The sequence below is a fragment of the Oryctolagus cuniculus genome, chromosome 9 (genome assembly GCF_964237555.1).
Source record: "Oryctolagus cuniculus chromosome 9, mOryCun1.1, whole genome shotgun sequence".
In the NCBI taxonomy this organism is placed as follows: Eukaryota; Metazoa; Chordata; class Mammalia; order Lagomorpha; family Leporidae; genus Oryctolagus; species Oryctolagus cuniculus.
The window spans coordinates 83,472,210-83,488,984 of record NC_091440.1 but is presented as its reverse complement, the minus strand read 5'-3'; the positions used below and the strand labels follow the sequence as shown (position 1 = coordinate 83,488,984).

Here is a 16,775-nt window from a genome sequence, read left to right as displayed (position 1 = left end):
TTATTTGAAAGGCTGAGTTGCAGAGAGGCAGAGGGAGAGAGAGAGAGGTCTTCCATCCGCTGGTTTGTTCCCCAAATGGTCGCAACAGCTGGAGCTGCACCTATCCAAAGCCAAGAGCCAGGAGCTTCTTCTAGGTCTCCCACGTGGGTGCAGGGACCCAAAGACTTGGGCCATCTTCTACTGCTTTTCCAGGCCACAACAGAGAGCAGGATTGGAAGTGGAGCAGCTGGCACTCGAACTGGCATCCATCTGGGATGCCAGCACTTCAGGCAGTGGCTTTATCTGATATGCCACAGTGATGGCCCCACAGATCTGACTTTAAAAGCCCAGTAAGTCCTGATGAGAAGCCGCTCCATGCTCAGCTGGCAGTGAGCTGGGAGGCACTGGAGCCCCCACCCGATCGGTGCTGAGCCCTCGCTCCCTGCGAGGCTTCATGGGGCAATGGATGCGGCGCTCTTGCCTTGGGGTTGTGCACAGCTCACGAGAAAGGGACAGCAGCACACACCCTGGGCTGGGTGACACGCTCGAGTCTCCTGGGGTCCAGGGCAGGGCGAGCTCAAAGCTCTGGCATAGCAGATAGGCCCGCAAGGATGAGGAGCAGGGCCACAGGGATGCAAAGTAAACCAGGAGTGAAGAAGTGGAGAGGAGGGCGCTCTCGCCTGCAGCGATGGCCTGGCAAGAAGCTGCCCAGAGCAGCGGCTGTCACCTCTCTGGTCTCCTTAGAACTTGGAAGAAGATGCCCAGGGCTCAGAGGACGCCACGAGCTCAATGAGCTATCTCCATTGGAAAGTGCAGGGAGACTGAGTTACTCAGGTAAGCAAATAAAATAAGATAGAAGGAAAATTGGAATTTGCTAGCCGGCTCCCTCTCCCTCCAAGTACACTACCCAGGCAATGCAATAAATCAGAGTAGTAACTGTTCCTGAATCAGTCGCTGCTGGCCCAGCTGAGGAACGAACAGATGCCAGGAGATGCAGAGAATGGCACAAATGGTGACAAAGAACTGGGGTCGAGAAGCTCAGGGAATTGACCCGTCTGCACTTCCTGGTGGATTGGTGTGGGGGTCCTGGCTCCAGGCATCCAGGGGGTCTGCCTGCAGGAGGTGTTTTGCCTTCTGCTTGCAGAACAAGAGCTAACTCAGATGAGCAGCCAGTCTCAGGATCCGTACCACAATGGTGGCCCTGAAACTGATTCCTACCGCCTCCGAGAGGCTAAACGGGGGTTTCTCAAGTGCATAAAAAATCAAGACACTGTGCTTTGGGGGGGGTGTCACAGGTGCCCACCAAGGACCCTCCACCTCTCTAAACAAATCAAGCTTAAACCAGGTAGAAATGATTCTTTAAAAAAAAAAAAAGATGTATTTATTTATTTGAAAGGCAGAGTTAGAGAGAGGCAGAGCAGAAGCAGAGGCAGAGAGAGGGAGGGGTCTTCCACCTGCTGGTTCACTCCGCAATTGGCTGCAACCACCAGAGCTGCGCTGATCTGAAGTCAGGAGCCAGGAGCTTCTTCTAGTTCTCCCATGCGGGTGCAGGGGCCCTAGGTCTTGGGCCATCTTCTACTGCTTTCCCAGGCAGTAGCAGAGAGCTGGATTTAAAGTGGAGCAGCTGGGACTTGAACCAGGGCCCAGATGGGATGCGGGCACCGCAGGTGGCGGCTTTAGCCACTATACCACAACACCAGCCCCCCTCGCCCCCAAGAAGCTTCTTAATGAAGGAGTCTTCTGCAAGAAAAGAGTGGTAGTAAGTATTATTGAGTGAAAGGAAAGGATAGGAAAACTACTACGCATATCTGATACGTGATAAGGAAAGTTAAAGGGGAAGAAAGCCTGGACCAAGACAATAAACAGCATTTGGCAAATGAGAGTCAAGAAACTTGCAAACACAAACTGAAAAAACAAAGCACCAGTGATGCCGTAGAAGGCAAACATGATTCAAGAAGCAGGATCCAAGAAGATAACAGTAATCTGACAACAGAAACACTGTAATGATATGATGTGTTTCTTGAGGGTAGTTGGAACAATGCGCTTTTTTTCTTCAACTTTATTGAACGACGATTTACATACTGTAAAATTTACCCATCTTTATTGTCCAGTTCCCAGACGGTTAGCAAGTTTAGTGTGCTGTGCAGTGATCACCAGAATTCCATTATTGAGCATTGCTGTGGCCCCAGACCCCACCAAGTCTGCAGTCTCGCAGCTGAGACTGGCCCTGGCCCAAGACCCTGGTCCCCCAGCCCCCACATCGGTCTCAGCTCTGTTTCCAAGGTCAAGGAGATGAGTCCTTTCAGCACCCCCAGCCTGATACTCAGCAGAGCTGGCATTTACGCCTGTTCTCCGGGGAGGATGGATTATTTTTCTGAGAAAGCCCCCTGCAGCTCTGTGGGCAGCGTTCAGATTTTCTTGGAAGAATCTAAAATAGGCACTAGAAACTTCAGCACAGTCTGTCAGACAGAAAACCCAGGAATTGTCTGTTCTGCTCTTAGCCTGGAGCGATGCACAGGGAGGAGAAAACTGCTACACCCTCCGCCAGGCCACCCCCACGCGTCCGCCCACACAAGTGTGTGTTTGTGGAAAGCGTCCCTGGCTCTGAACAAGTGGTTTCTTTCTCCCTCCAGAAATGGACCACAAAGGAGGGATGTGGGCATTGTCGGGAATTCCTGCTCGACCTGGCATGTGGTGTTCATACTAATTGGCGTTTTCTCGCTCTTTGGTTCCTAGCTAAAGGACTACGAGGCCCTGAACACCGTCATCTCCAGCTCCCAGCCCCCTGCTCTGGTCGTAGGTACCGCTCCTACCTCTCCCACCTTTGCCCTCCTCTCCTTCCGATGTCACACCCTGGGCTGCCTCCCGTCTGTCTAGTTCTGCCTTGCAGCGAGCCCCCCACGCTCTGCTCAGAACTCCAGGGCAGACCAAGAATTAGAGCTCCTCTACTTCTGAGTTTGCACTGAGTTCCATCTGCCTCACCCCCAGGAGGCTGCAGGAGAGACAGAGCTGGGAGGGCTTCGCACACACACACACCAGGAGCTCTGTCCTTATGTGTGGAAGTAACAGCAAAATCCATGTCACACAATGTCAGTATCCACCATCAGAATCCTTCTAGTGAGCTGCATGGCCTGTTGGTTTTTTTTTTTTTTTTTTTTTTTTTTTTTTAATAAGAGTTATTTGAAAGGCAGAGTTACAGAGAGGGGAGAGGAGAGAGAGAGAGAGAGAGAGAGAGAGAGAGAGAGAGAGAGAGAGAGAAATCTTCCATTTGCTGATTAACTCCCCAAGTGGCTGCAACAGCAGAGGCTGGGCCAGGCCAAAGCTAGGAGCCTGGAACTCCATCTGGGTCTCCCTCATGGACGTCAGGGACCCAAGCATGTGCGCCATCTTCCACTGCTTTCCCAGGCGCATTAGCAGGGAACCGAATCCAAGGTGGAATTGGGGCCATTTTTGCTGGACACCTTGGCAGGCCATTTCATTCTCTGGGGTTACTGTCACTTCTGTGGTAACTGCCCTGTAACTACGTTGTCTCCCTTCTCCTCTTCCTAACTCCACCTCCAGCCCCAAGCCTGGATTTTAAGAGACTGGTTTCCCCTCACCAAGCAGTGCATTTTTAGTACATAAAATATTGCATGTCCTTTTATTTATATCTATTTAAGAGGCAGAGAAAACAAGTCCATCTCCTGGCTCACCCTCTCCAAACTGCAACAATTGGAACAGAGCTTGAGCTGAAGCTGGGAGCAGGAACTCAATGCAGGTCCCCGACGTGGGTGGCAGGAGCCCGGCTACTTGATGATCACTGCCTCCCGGGATCTGCAATGGCTGGAAGCTGGAATCCAGAGAGGGTGCTGAGAATCCAACCCAGGTACCCGAAAGGTCTCCCGGCCAGGCTGAACGCCTGAAATCAGTCACCCGCATAAAACAGTGGCAGCCATTTTTGTGTGATACCTCCCAGCCCAGCCATGCCCAAGCATTTATGAGCCCTGGAGAGGACTGGAATCCTCATTTTTCCTTCGTTGTAGCCTTTGGATCTAGTTCTATTTGCCACTGAACGTAACTGAGAATCAGCGATGCCTTATTTCCAAGGTCTCAGCCTCGTCTGAAAGCACACCTTGCTTCTTTGTGACAAGAGAGCTGCCGCGAGACCCCTTTCTGCTCCCCTGTTCTCAGCCAGAGAACACACATTATCTCCCAAGGAAAGCTGCTCTGTACAGCTCGGATTCACCAATGCTGAAATCACTAAATTGTTCACCAAAGATGGGCAGTGGTTAAGAAGTTTCTTGGGAGCTTGTGTTAGAATTTCTTGGTATTGGGAAATTTGGTTTTTGGGAATGACAATGGCTATGAATCACATGAAACTGAAGTTCAGCCTTGAGCCTTTGGCACTGAAGCGAATAGCAGTTCAAGATCTGGACAGAGTGAAAGCACTCACTCCAGGGGTGGGCATTCGGACTACCAGGGAATGCTCACAGCCTGCGGTAGAATACTAGGTTAGAGTCCTGGCCCCATTCCCAATTCCAGCTTCCCACGAATGCATTCCCTGGGAGGCAGCCATGATGGCTCGAGTCATTGGGTGCCTGCCACCCACTCGGGAAACATGGATTGAGTTGCAGCTAGCCTGGCCCAGCCTCATCTGTTGCAGGCACTTGGGGAGTGAACCAGCAAATGGGAACCTACGTCCCCAGTGCCCCAAATCTCAAATAAACCAATCAATAAATAAACAGTGTCTCCAGAACAAGTACCTTTGAGTTCTATCCCCAGCTCAGCCACTAGCAGAGCTGTGATGCGAAGCTTCAGTTTCCAGCTCAGGTGCTCAGGGTCCTCACCCAGCTGGGAGAGTCTTGTCTGCCCCCTTTTCCTCCTCATGTCACAGAGAGCCTGGGCACTGAAATTGATTACAGCTCCCAATGACAAAGATGCCAGCAAACCAGCATTTGTTGTGAGCCAGTTCCCCATGTTATGAAGAGGAACGTTCCCTGGATCAGCATCACTCTGGCGACTTTTTTTTTTTTTTTTTTTTTTTTTTTTGACAAGCAGAGTGGACAGAGAGAGAGAGACAGAGAGAAAGGTCTTCCTTTGCCGTTGGTTCACCCTCCAATGGCTGCTGCGGCCGGCACACTGCGCTGCTCTGATGGCAGGATCCAGGTACTTCTCCTGGTCTCCCATGGGGTGCAGGGCCCAAGCACTTGGGCCATCCTCCACTGCACTCCCTGGCCACAGCAGAGAGCTGGCCTGGAAGAGGGGCAACCGGGACAGAATCCGGCGCCCCGACCAGGACTAGAACCCGGTGTGCCGGCGCCGCAAGGCAGAGGATTAGCCTAGTGAGCCACGGCGCGCCGGCCACTCTGGCGACTTTTTAACCCGCTATGTGCAAGGTTCCAGGCAGAATGTTACAATGATGACACTGAAGCTCAGAGGGCATTGCATGGGCATCCTGGAGAGTTTCCCGTACTTGCCCTTTCCAACTCCCTAAGAGACTCCAGTGCAGCCGTTGTCCCCACAGTGCCACCAACGCTGTGCCCACAAGCATCAGTGACGCCCCCCTGTTGCTGGACCCACTGACTAATCTCCGTCTCATTGGCCCTCTCGGCGCTTGAAGCTCCGGCTGCCTTCCCAGCTCCCTCTCACTCGGCTTCTAGACCCCAGCCTCTCCTGCTTTTCCTTCCTTTTGCGTCGCCCCTGCTTGTTCCCCGCAGCACTTCCTGCCTTCACACTGGAGCCCCGGAGTTCAGTCCTTGGCCTTTCATGTCGGCATCGCTCCCTTGATGATCTCTTCCAGCCCCACTCTCAGATCTCATCCACTCCCAGATGTACACCTCTGAGCCAGCCCCCCGCCCCCGACTTCCGTCTGTTATTTCCGGTTATCACTGCTTGCTAACGGATAGATCATGGACGTTAAAACCAAGTCCAAACCTGAAGCTGGATCATCTTGCTCCCCTGTTCTGCCATCTTCCCCACCCCCACTGGTGCTGGATCCATGCTTAGAGTTGATGAGGCAGGGAACCCACTGGTCCACCCAGACTCATTCTCTCGAAATCCACACCAATGTGCTGGCTCTACCTACAAGGTGCACACAGGCTCTGGCCCCTTCTCAGCAGCCTACAACCAGCTGTAGGAACTATCTTCTCTCCCTGCTTCCCTCCGTCCTCCTCCACACAGCCAGGGGGATCCTGGAACACTAGAAGTCAGATCCCCTCAGATCCTCCAGCAGGCTCCCATCTCACTCAATGTCAAAAACAAGCTCTTGGGGTGCACATGTGGCCCAGGAGCTACGATGCAGGTCGAGACATCCACATCCCCCTTCAGAGTGCCTGGGTTAGAAACGTACCTCTGCTCCTGACTTCAGCTTCCTGCCAATGCAAATCCTGGGAGGCAGCAGGTGATGGCTCCAGTACTTGGGTTCTTGCCGCCCACATGGGAGACTTGATTGAGTTTTCAGATCCAGGCTTAGGCCTGGCCTAGCCGAGACCATCACAGGCATGTGGGGAGTGAACCAGTAAATGAGAGCTCATTCACTCTGTCTGTCAGGTAATAAACAAACAAACAAACAAAAAAAAGTGTAAGTTGTGCTGGGCCCTGTGTGATGGACCCCAACCCTTACCTCTCTGGCCTCATCTCCAGCGTCCAGCCCTTCCTCACTCTGTTCCAATAGCACCAATTGCCTTGAACATATTGGGACCTTTCTTCTGGTTCCCCCTTGGTCTGGCAGCTTCTCTAGCAAATGTCCAGCTAGCTCACTTCTAAGCTTTTTTGTCTGTACTCAAATTCCCCTTCTCTGTGCGACCTTACCATGCCCCTAGCATTCCCAATCCCCTTACCTCGCTCCAGCCTCCTTTGAATCCATTCATCTAGTCAGCTTCGGGTAGCCCATGTCTACTGCGTTTGTTGTTTGAAACCTATCATCCTTCAAAGACAGGGATTCTTAGCTGTTTGTTCACTGCTGTGTCTTAAGCACTTACAACATCACGTGGTAGATGCTCAAGAAATATTTTCTGGGGCTGGTGATGTGGTGTAGTGGGTAAAGCTGCCACCTATAGTGCCGGCATCCCGTATGGGTGCTGGTTCTAGTCCCGGCTGCTCCACTTCCGATCCAACTCTCTCTATGGCCTGGGAAAGCAATAGAAGATGGTCCAAGTCCTTGGGCCCCAGCACCCACGCGGGAGACCCAGAAGAAGCTCCTTGCTCCTGGCTTTGGATCAGCACAGCTCTGTACATTGCAGCCATCTGAGGAGTGAACCAGAGGATAGAAGACTTCTCTCTCGCTCTCTACCTTTCAAATAAATTAATTAATTAAAAGATGCTTTCTGCATGAACATATTTGTTAAGTCAGAAGCAGAACCACCTCCCTCTCCCTCCCAAGCAGTGCCCTGGGCATCACACTCCAGGAGGTGTGGCCTCCCCCACCCCACCATGTGCCCACAGTTCCCATGCCTGAGTCACTTTACAGTGAGGGGTGTGTCCCAACCTGCCCATGTGCCATGGCACCAGCTCCCATCCCTAAGGGGACACTGAAGAGTCATACCCCTGTCAGCAAGCGAGGAAGGTGAGTCACCCCATCCCACTGGCTCCCTCTGCACGCAGGGACCCTACCATGCACCTTGGAATCATTCTTGACCTTCTCCTGGACTTCATAGCTGGGTTCAGGATCAGCTAAACCCATTCCCAAATGCACGGACCTCAGACAGGAGGGGGAACCTGTAACAGCTGAAACCAAAGATTGCTGAGGCAGCCCTGCAGCTGGGACAGGGTTTCAGGTGCTGTTGTTTATCTAAGGCAGAAAACTCTGGCTTCGCTGCTGTTATGAATGAACATGAAGGCAGCCTGTGTCTCCATCACAGCCACGGAGAAACCAGGGCTGAATTACAGTCCCCGGCATGGTTCCATTCTGTGATCAGAGATCCGAGGGCTCCCTGACACCCACACTGAGGAAACTGGTGGATGGGGAAATGGGTAGCAGACATCTCAAGACGCCCCTGGTATTAGGGGAATGGAAGGCTGAGCTGCAGAGGAACACACTCAGCTTGCTGCTGACTCCTCACCGATGCTCTGAGCCTGTGGCTGTGGAAGTAGTGCGTGGAGCAGCCCAGATGCTAGGAGCCATAGTGGACAGACAGGATTAACCTCCTCCCGAGACCCTGGTCCCCAGAGACCTATCTGCCAGTTAGCATGCTGGAGGTCTGAACCCACCTTGACTCTGATCCAGGTTTCCATGGTGATTACTTAAACTTCTCATCATCCTTCCTTCAGACCTTGGAGGGGAGCGATGCTCCCTGGTTTCCATGACAACCATTTACCCGTGTATCTCTCTGTCTGGCTCTGTTGGAAATGAACTGCCAGAGATCATGCAAATGAACTGGCTGCTCTCCCTTTACTTTTAAAAATGAAACAAAATAAAAATAAAGTGTCACAGCTGCTTAGAAGTTTCAGCTCTCTGCTCATGACAAAAAGGGCAGATGTGTCCAGCTGCTGTCAGAGGCGGGCTTGTGCATTGCTTTGACACTTTAAGTTCGCAGGCTGACTCTGCTGTCTCACATCATGATCCACACTCACCATGACGCTGCCTCCCCTCTGCCCGGCAGCTGAAGCCCTGCAAGTTCAAGGCTGTTTGCCTTCTTACTGCATGTTAAAGGATGAAGGGAGAGACAAGGGCAGAGGGACTAGCCAGCCGCCCAGCCGAAACCCGGCTCTTTGCTGCTGTGGAGACATGCCATGGACAACAGGGTTGGCAGCTCAGTTGGTTGCCAGCAGAGCAGCCAGAGGAGACCCAGGACTCGGCTGCAGGCCCAAGGACTTGGGAATACGTACCCTCATGATCTAAAAATGAGTCCACATTCTCCATTGGAACTCACAGGCTGGAGAGCGGGCTCCCTGGACTATGCACCAGGCGCAAGGAAAAGGCTCAGGAGGAGTCCAAAGAGCAGAGGGCTCTTCTTCCTTCTTGGACACTTCCGTGAGCCCCATCACAGCCCCATGCCTCTAAACCAGAGGCCCCAAGGGGCAGCAGTAGGCTAAGCGCAGCCACAGACAAGCATTTAGAGCATATTTCAAAATTGAACACCAGCATTTGAAATTCTGGAAGTTTCCAATGAAAATAAAGACTTCCCACTTCTCTCGAAAAATCAGACCTGCTTGACAAGGGCCTGTGGATGGAGCAGCATCTGTCCTCCCAGATGGCTCTGGGTGAACTTTTCTGAACAGCAAATTCTTCATGATTCCTGGAAAACGGTTGGGCTTGTAACTTGTAGAAAAGGGCCCAGAACTAATGCGAAACCAATTACCCCTCAGCTCAGAGTTGAAGTTGCAAATGATAGCCTCTTTTGTCCCAGAGCCTTGCAGCCACCTGGGACAAAGTCAAGTTCGGTGATTGGGATAAACCAGGTTCTCAGGGTAGGAAAAGGCACTGGTGAGTATGCCCACGTTTCCTTCATGATGACCTCCTTAGACCATTGGCTGACCTGTGATGGCCTCTGTAGGAGGCTGCTCTTTCGAGTCCAGTGTTCACTGGATTCATAAGCCCGTGAGTCATTGGCTGAGAACAACTGTCAAAATAATTACAGGACAAGATTAGTTGGTGGTAGGACAGAGAGGTCAAACCAGTGAGTCCCAAATGAGCAGTCAGACAGTGCTGGGTTTGATACCGGGCCATTTTCTTAATGACCAGTCTCTGAACCTCTGTAGGCACGAGTCTCCTTGCCCACAAGGTGGAAGACAAGAGTTTACTTCACTGGGTTTCTGGGAGACTCAAATCAGACTGTGGCTGGAGAGACCCTAGCACGAGGTAGAGATTTAATAAAAGTTAGTTTTCTCCAAACGCTGTGATATTCTCCGTGTTACCTCTCTTCCCCAAGGGACTTTTCTTGTCCCTTTCTTGAGAAAGAAGGGGGAAAATTCTTACTTTTCATTGTTTTCATTCTTTCATCACCTTGGGGATGACAGAAGAAACCACTAAGCCATCACTGAAAACAAACATGGGGCCTTTAGGAAGGAGCGCCTTGTCAGGAAATCGATTGATCCTAGTAAGAAGTTGTGTCCTGTTTTCTGTGGATTTTCTTCGGGCACAGCATGGGGACAACAAATGTCAAGCAAAAGATGAAGCAGATAAGGAGTGTTGGGAAAGACATCATGACCATGGAAAGGCCAAGCATTCTTTGGTTTGCCCTGGAGGTGAGCAGAATGTAATCAAACGGTTTTCCCTCTCTGTGCAGCAGTCAAGGCATTTTCCTTCCGTAAGAGAACACACTGGCTGCTGACAGGTGGCATGGATTGAGTGATTCGAGTCTGGAGCCCTTCCCTACCTGGGTAAGTTGTCCTTCTCCAATCAGCAGTGTGATAATGTCCATGAAAACGGGCCTGGGGCTCACTAATTCCCTGTTGGAATGTTGAAAGAGCCTCTGTCCAAAACTAAGCTCCCTGCACAAAAGCCTGGGAAACTTCTAGCTGTGACCTTTGGAAGTCCCCTCTTTGGGGTCATCACAGTTCATTGACAATGCAGGCACCTTGTGAGGACCAAGAGCCCGCGTGGCACCATCATTCATCCACATCTGGGTGTGATTTCTCTCCTCCCATTGCCGTGCAGACCATGCCTGGGGCTCGGCTATGTGATGTGTATGTTCTGTGTGCTTTGCTCAAGTGCACACTCAGTTCTGCACTGCGGTTGCTTAACAACATCAGGATTAGTGACTGTACCACCCCAAGGAGGAATAACAGCTTTGACATAAAAAAGCAGGTGTTGCTGACCGAAGAAAATGGGGATTGTTCTGGAAAACGCGGAATTGGAGGAGGAGGCTGCAAGCCGCGCAGGTATCCATCACCCCCTCAACAGAGGATCGCTGTGCTCTTGGAACCAGGCCACGCCTTTCCTGGGGCCCTATGGAGCCCGTGTTAAGAGAGCACTTCCTTAGTGGTAACAATACCTACCTTCTGGTTGAGCAGCTACTTGGCGCAGAGCACTATGCCGTCTGTACCTTGGCTCCAATCCTCACCTCGACCCACTATAACACATGAAGAAAGTGAAGCCCAGGAAGTATAATAATGTCCGGCAAAACCAGAGTTCAAAGGCAAGCTTGTCACTCCCTCTGAGTGTTGACCGTGGAAGGAGAGTGGGAAATGGGCAGCTGAGAGTGGGAATTCAGAGAAGCGGAGCACGCGCCGAGGACCCTAGCTGAGCCACTCTCCTGGCATCCACGGGGGGGCCCCCTCAAGCTGGCCCTGCACCTCCCTGGAATGCCGGGGCTGGATTGACCTGGTGCTGGGAAGCAGGGAGCTCACTGGATCCATCCTGTCCCCTGTGCCTCTGTAGCCAGGTAATCCTGACCTGGGGCTATAGTGCTGATGACAAAAGCAGTTAGAAGTATTTAAAATGAAAGCATCCAGGTAAAATGCCTGCCCAAATGTCAGATGCATAAGAATAAAGAAAAATCTTTCACCTCCCCATTATCTTAGACAACTATTTGTCTGATTATGGAGAACAATTTGCATACTTTCCAATGACTAGGTTATAAGACCTCAACCCTGCCTCTCTTATCTCTGCCTCCTCCCCTCCCACTGCACAACCAGCTCCCTAAAATAAACTTCACTCACAAAGCCATTACCCTCAGGCTATAAAATCAGCATATTTCAAAATATTTATGGAGGGGCCCACACTGTGGTGCAGCAGCTAAGCCAGCACCTGCAATGCTAGCATCCCGTAGCAGCACCTGTTTGAGCCTGACTGTTCCACTTCCAATTCAGTTCCTTGCTAATGTGCTGGGAATGCAGCAGAATATGACCCAAGTCCTTGGGCCCCTGCCACCCATGTGGAAGACCTGGATGGAGTGCCAGGCTCCCGGCTTTGGCCTGGCCCAACCCTGACCATTTGGGGAGTAAACCAGTGGATGGAAGTTCTCCCCTCCCTGCACTGTCTCTCCCTCTCTGTTACCCTACCTTTCAAATAAATAAATCCTTATAAAAGTTTGTGGGGACTGGCCCTGTGGCGTAGCAGGTAAAGGCAATGCATGCAGTGCCAGCATCCCCTATGGCCACGGGTTCAAGTCCTGGATGCTCCACTTCTGATCCAGCTTCCTGCTTACTGTGCTTGGGAACACAGTGGAAGATGGCCCAAGTTCTTGGGCCCCTGCCCCCACGTGGGAGACCTGGAAGAAGCTCCTGGCTCCTGGCTTTGGATTGACCCAGTTCCCACCGGTGCAGCCATCTGGGGAGTGAACCATCAGATGGAAGACCTCTCTCACTCTCTGCCTCTGCCTCTCTGTAACTCTGTTTTTAAAATACATAAATATTATTTTAAAAATTATGGAAAATGGAATTAAAGGATAAGTTCATTTTGGTGCAGAAGAATTTTGAAATCCACGCAGAGCTTTTTCAGCAAACTCATTTTCCATGAACTTTTTGAAGGTCCTCCTACTTCTCCCCCCAGCGACACAAAGCGACAGCAGCCTGTCCTGGATTCTATTCTACTGCACCGTTGAGTGTTCCTTTTAGTGTCAGCAGCTGGAGGAACAAAGCCCCAGGCAGGATCTCACCCCAGGTTCTGTTGCTATAACTAGATGTTATTTGCTTCAGTCCTTTTATCTCACAAGATACACACTTGGGCAATGTCAGAGAGAGACACAGGCCTCCTCCAGGCGGAATAGAACGGCCAGATCTGGGCCAAGTTGAGTCTCGCGTTTTTATTTAGAAAGAGCAGACAGAGCTGGTTTGTGCTCATCTGTTCTGTTTCCATTTTGGAAAACCAACAGGTCTGCTGAGAAGCCACAGGGCTCCAGTGATCTACGTCCACGTGTCCGCAGAGGATGACAAAACATCTCCCACCTCCGCCGCCAACAGCACCGCGAAGGTCTTTCCTCTTTTGTGTTGGCTGCATTGTCTAAGATGGTCTCTGGCAGAGAAGGTGTTCCTGCCGGTTTCACAGCTTGAGGGGCCTGTGCCTAGGTGGAGGCTCAAACGATGTCTGCACCCGCGAGTTTGCTTTGGGAAAGGAGGACGTGCGGGCAATGGGACTTGGAGGGAACTTTCCCTACCAGGTGTTTTGTGTCGGGATGCATGGACCCCCCAGCATTTAGACCCATGCTTGCATCCTATCCAAATAGCCCCTGTCCCAAATACAAGGACAGCACAGAAACTCACAGCAAATGGAATTCAGAGGTAGGTTTATTTTGGTGTAAAAAAAGCAATTGAAATCCATTCCCATGAGACATCTTCAAAAAGTTCATGAAAATGCATATGAGGAAAAAAATCACACCTGGATTTCAAAATCATTTGCCCCAAAATAGGGGTATCTTTTAATTCCATCTTCTGTGAACTTTTTGACATTCCCTTGTAGTCCGCACGTGTTTAGAGGGTGAAGGTAGGGAGTTGGAGATGGAATGGGAGCCTTGGGGAAGGCAGCAGCCCCTTGCCATCAAGAGTCCTCATTTTATGTTACAATGCACTAGGGCAGGGGGCCTTTGCTGAAGTGTCACCCGTAAGCCTTGGAATTTGAACATTTCTGGGCATGGTGCAGGTGGTCAGACCACCATGTCAATTTGTTTGCCTTTGTACCTCTCTTTATATTGAAGGTCCTGCCGCCACCAGAAATTAAGCTCTGTGACCTTCCTAAGGCCATCTCACTGATTCACTTCTTCCATTATTTCACGTTTCCTAATGAGCTTGATAAATGTCCCCAGCCCATCTACCATCCCTTACTAGACTGTCCTGGGCCAGCGGGAAGGCATGTGGAGTGAATCAGTGGAACGTGGGAAGCGTAGGAGGCGGATCATTTCACTGCTTCACCTACACACACAAGCCAGCAATCCAGCCCCCTGACCACTCACATCAGAGAGTATTGCTAGATGCTATGGGCTGAACCATGGGCCACCACCTCCCAGGATTCACATATTGAAGTCTTAACTCCCAGGAGATGGGAAGTAACTACACTTGCAGATAGGGCTTTAAAAAAATATTTATTTAGGAAAGCAGAGCCACAGAGATAGAGGGAGAGGTGGTGGCAGGGAGTGGGGGCAGGGATCCTTCAGCTGTTGGTTCATTCCCCAAAAGGCTACAATAGCCAGGTTTGGGTCAGGCCAAAGCCAGGAGCCAGGAACTCCATCCATGTCTCCTACGTGGGTGGCAGGGGCCAAGGTACTTGGGCCATCTTCCACTGCTTTTCCAGATACACTGGCAGGCAGCTGGACCAGGCCTTGAATCAGTGCTCCCATGTGGGATGCCAGCATTCCAAGCAGTGGCTTGACTCACTGAGCCACAATGCCAGGACCTTTTAAAAAGCAACTATTGCTAATCAAGGCCATTAAGGTCTGCCTTAGTCCAGTCTGCCTGCTGGCCTTATGAAAAAGAGGAGATTTAAGCCACCCAGATGGGGGAAGGCTTATGTGGGGACAACTGCAAAACAGGCATCTTGTCATCTGCACCCCAAGCAGGGGGGACCGAGGAAGACACCAGCCCTGCTGACACCTCGATCTTGGACTTCAGCCTCCACAACTGTCAGAAAATGGACTGCTGCTGTCTCAGTAGCTCAGTCTGAAGCACTCTGTGAGAGCAGCCCAGAAAACAAATGACAGATTTGCCTACTCCGGGATCAGACGAGCAGGTCTGATTCGTCCACCCTTTCAGCAAGTCTACCAGATGCCTACCGCGCACCGCTGTACCAAGTATAGGAGATTCAGCAAAGGAGTATCAAAATTCTGTCCTCTCGGGGGTGTGGGGGGGGGGGGAGGGGAGGAACGGGCTACCAGAAACCAAAGCGAACAAAGAGACCTTCCGAATATTGGATGGTGACAGGTGCTGTGGAGAGCAGGAAGGCAGGAAAGGTAAGAAGATCCAAGGATCAGCGCGGCGCACTGGCCTCGGCGGCCATTGGAGGGTGAACCAACAGCAAAGGAAGACCTGTCTCTCTGTCTCTCTCTCTCATTGTCCACTCTGCCTGTCAAAATAAATAAATAAATAAATAAATATCCAAGGAAATGTGGTTCCTGTGTCTAACAGGTTGATCATGGAGTGAGGACGCTAAGGGGGATTAAGAAAATGCTGGAAAGAAGCAAAGCGGGGCATGCGCCGATCTGCAGTAGAGTTGCAGAGGCAGAGGGAAGCGCGAGTGCAAAAGCCCTGGGGGCAGCCAAGGCCATGAGGTCAGAGAGGGAAGAGTGGCAGCAGGAGGGAGGCGGGCCGTGGAGAAGAGGCCTGGGCACCGGCTCTTGGCTGTTGTTCCATTTGTTCTCGGAGGTGTGAGGTAGAAGCGTGATGGGACAGGACTTCCGTTTTAACAGGAATCGCTTGCTGCTGTGTTGCCAGGAGATCCCAGGGCGGTCGGAGTGGAGCTTTCTGGCACGGCGAGGTGAAAGCGGGTGCCCGCTGGCCCAGGACGGCCACTGCGCAGCCAGAGAGAAGCCGTGTGCTTCTCCACACCCAGGCCAACGGCCCCTGCTTTACAATCCCAGACCTCGAAGGCTTCCTTCTAATACAGGTGAGCCGAATTTATTTGGCAGGGAAACGTAACCCGAGCTTACTTCACAGCTTTTAACCCGCTGGAAGTTAGTATTTCCATGTCCTGCTACAGAAATATATGACTGCTTATAGGGTGCTGCCAGAGTCTATTTGGGCTTATTAGGTTTTCCTGATCTTTCAAAATTCAAAACCATGTGAATTCCCAAACACCTCGAGCCCAAAGGGTTTCAGAAAAGACATTGAAGACAGGCCACAGAAGGTAGAGACTGGAGGACTTGGTGACGGATTAGAGAAGCTTCTAGCAACAAGAAAGAAGGAAAGACTACAGAACTCACTGGAACGCAGTGGCCACACCCAGGACAGCTTGGAGAGAAATTTGTAGCCATAAAAACCTAAACACAAAAAGGATCTTATGTCAGTTACTTTCCACATTAAGAGATTTGAAAAATGAAGTTGCCAAACACAAAGCAAGTCCCAGAAAGTAAATAATAAATACTAGAGTGAAAATAAATAATAGAAATTAGAAAAATAATATAAAAATCAACGGAACCAAAAGTTGATTCTTTAAAAGTATCACCCAAATTGCAAACTTGGCCTACTTTGATCAAGGCAGGGGAAGAGAAAAAACTGAAAAAGAAAAAACAAAAATCAAGAATGCAAGAGACATTACTACCAACCTTAAAAAATGAAAATAATTATAAGGAAATGCTATGAACAATTGCCAGCAAATTGGAAAAGCTAGGTGAAATATACGCATTCCTTACAAGACATAAGCTATTCAAACTGGATCAGAGGGAAAAGAAAATCCAAGTAAAAAGGATTGGATTACTAATTTAAACACACACACACACACACACACACACACACACAGAAAAGCAAGACTCAGATGACATACCGGTGAATCCTTTCAAATATTTAGAGGAGAATTAACAGTGATTCTCCACACAATCTTCTTTTTAAAAAACAGAACAAGCAGAAACACTCCCCAACTCATCCCTGAGCCTGATGCCAAAGCCAAAGACATCACAAGAAAAAAAAAAAAAAAGAGATTAACATCTATAATCACCTTAGTTACAAAAATCCTCAACAAAATCCTACCAGACTGAATCCAGCAATACATTAAAAGACATATACAGGCCAGCGCTGCGGCTTACTAGGCTAATCTTCCGCCTGTGTCGCTGGCACACTGGGTTCTAGTCCTGGTCGGGGCGCTGGATTCTGTCCCGGTTGCCCCTCTTCTAGGCCAGCTCTCTGCTGTGGCCAGGGAGTGCAGTGGAGGATGTCCCAAGTGCTTGGGCCCTGCACCCGCATGGGAGACCAGGAGAAGCACCTGGCTCCTGGCTTTCGATCAGCGTGATGTG

At 50.7% G+C, this 16,775-nt stretch overlaps 1 pseudogene; it reads left to right on the top strand.

The window, feature by feature from the left end:
* The first annotated feature begins 1,924 nt into the window (after positions 1 to 1,924).
* The window catches only part of LOC108178795 (cilia- and flagella-associated protein 337-like), a 53,616-nt pseudogene continuing 38,765 nt past the window's right edge, over positions 1,925 to 16,775 (top strand).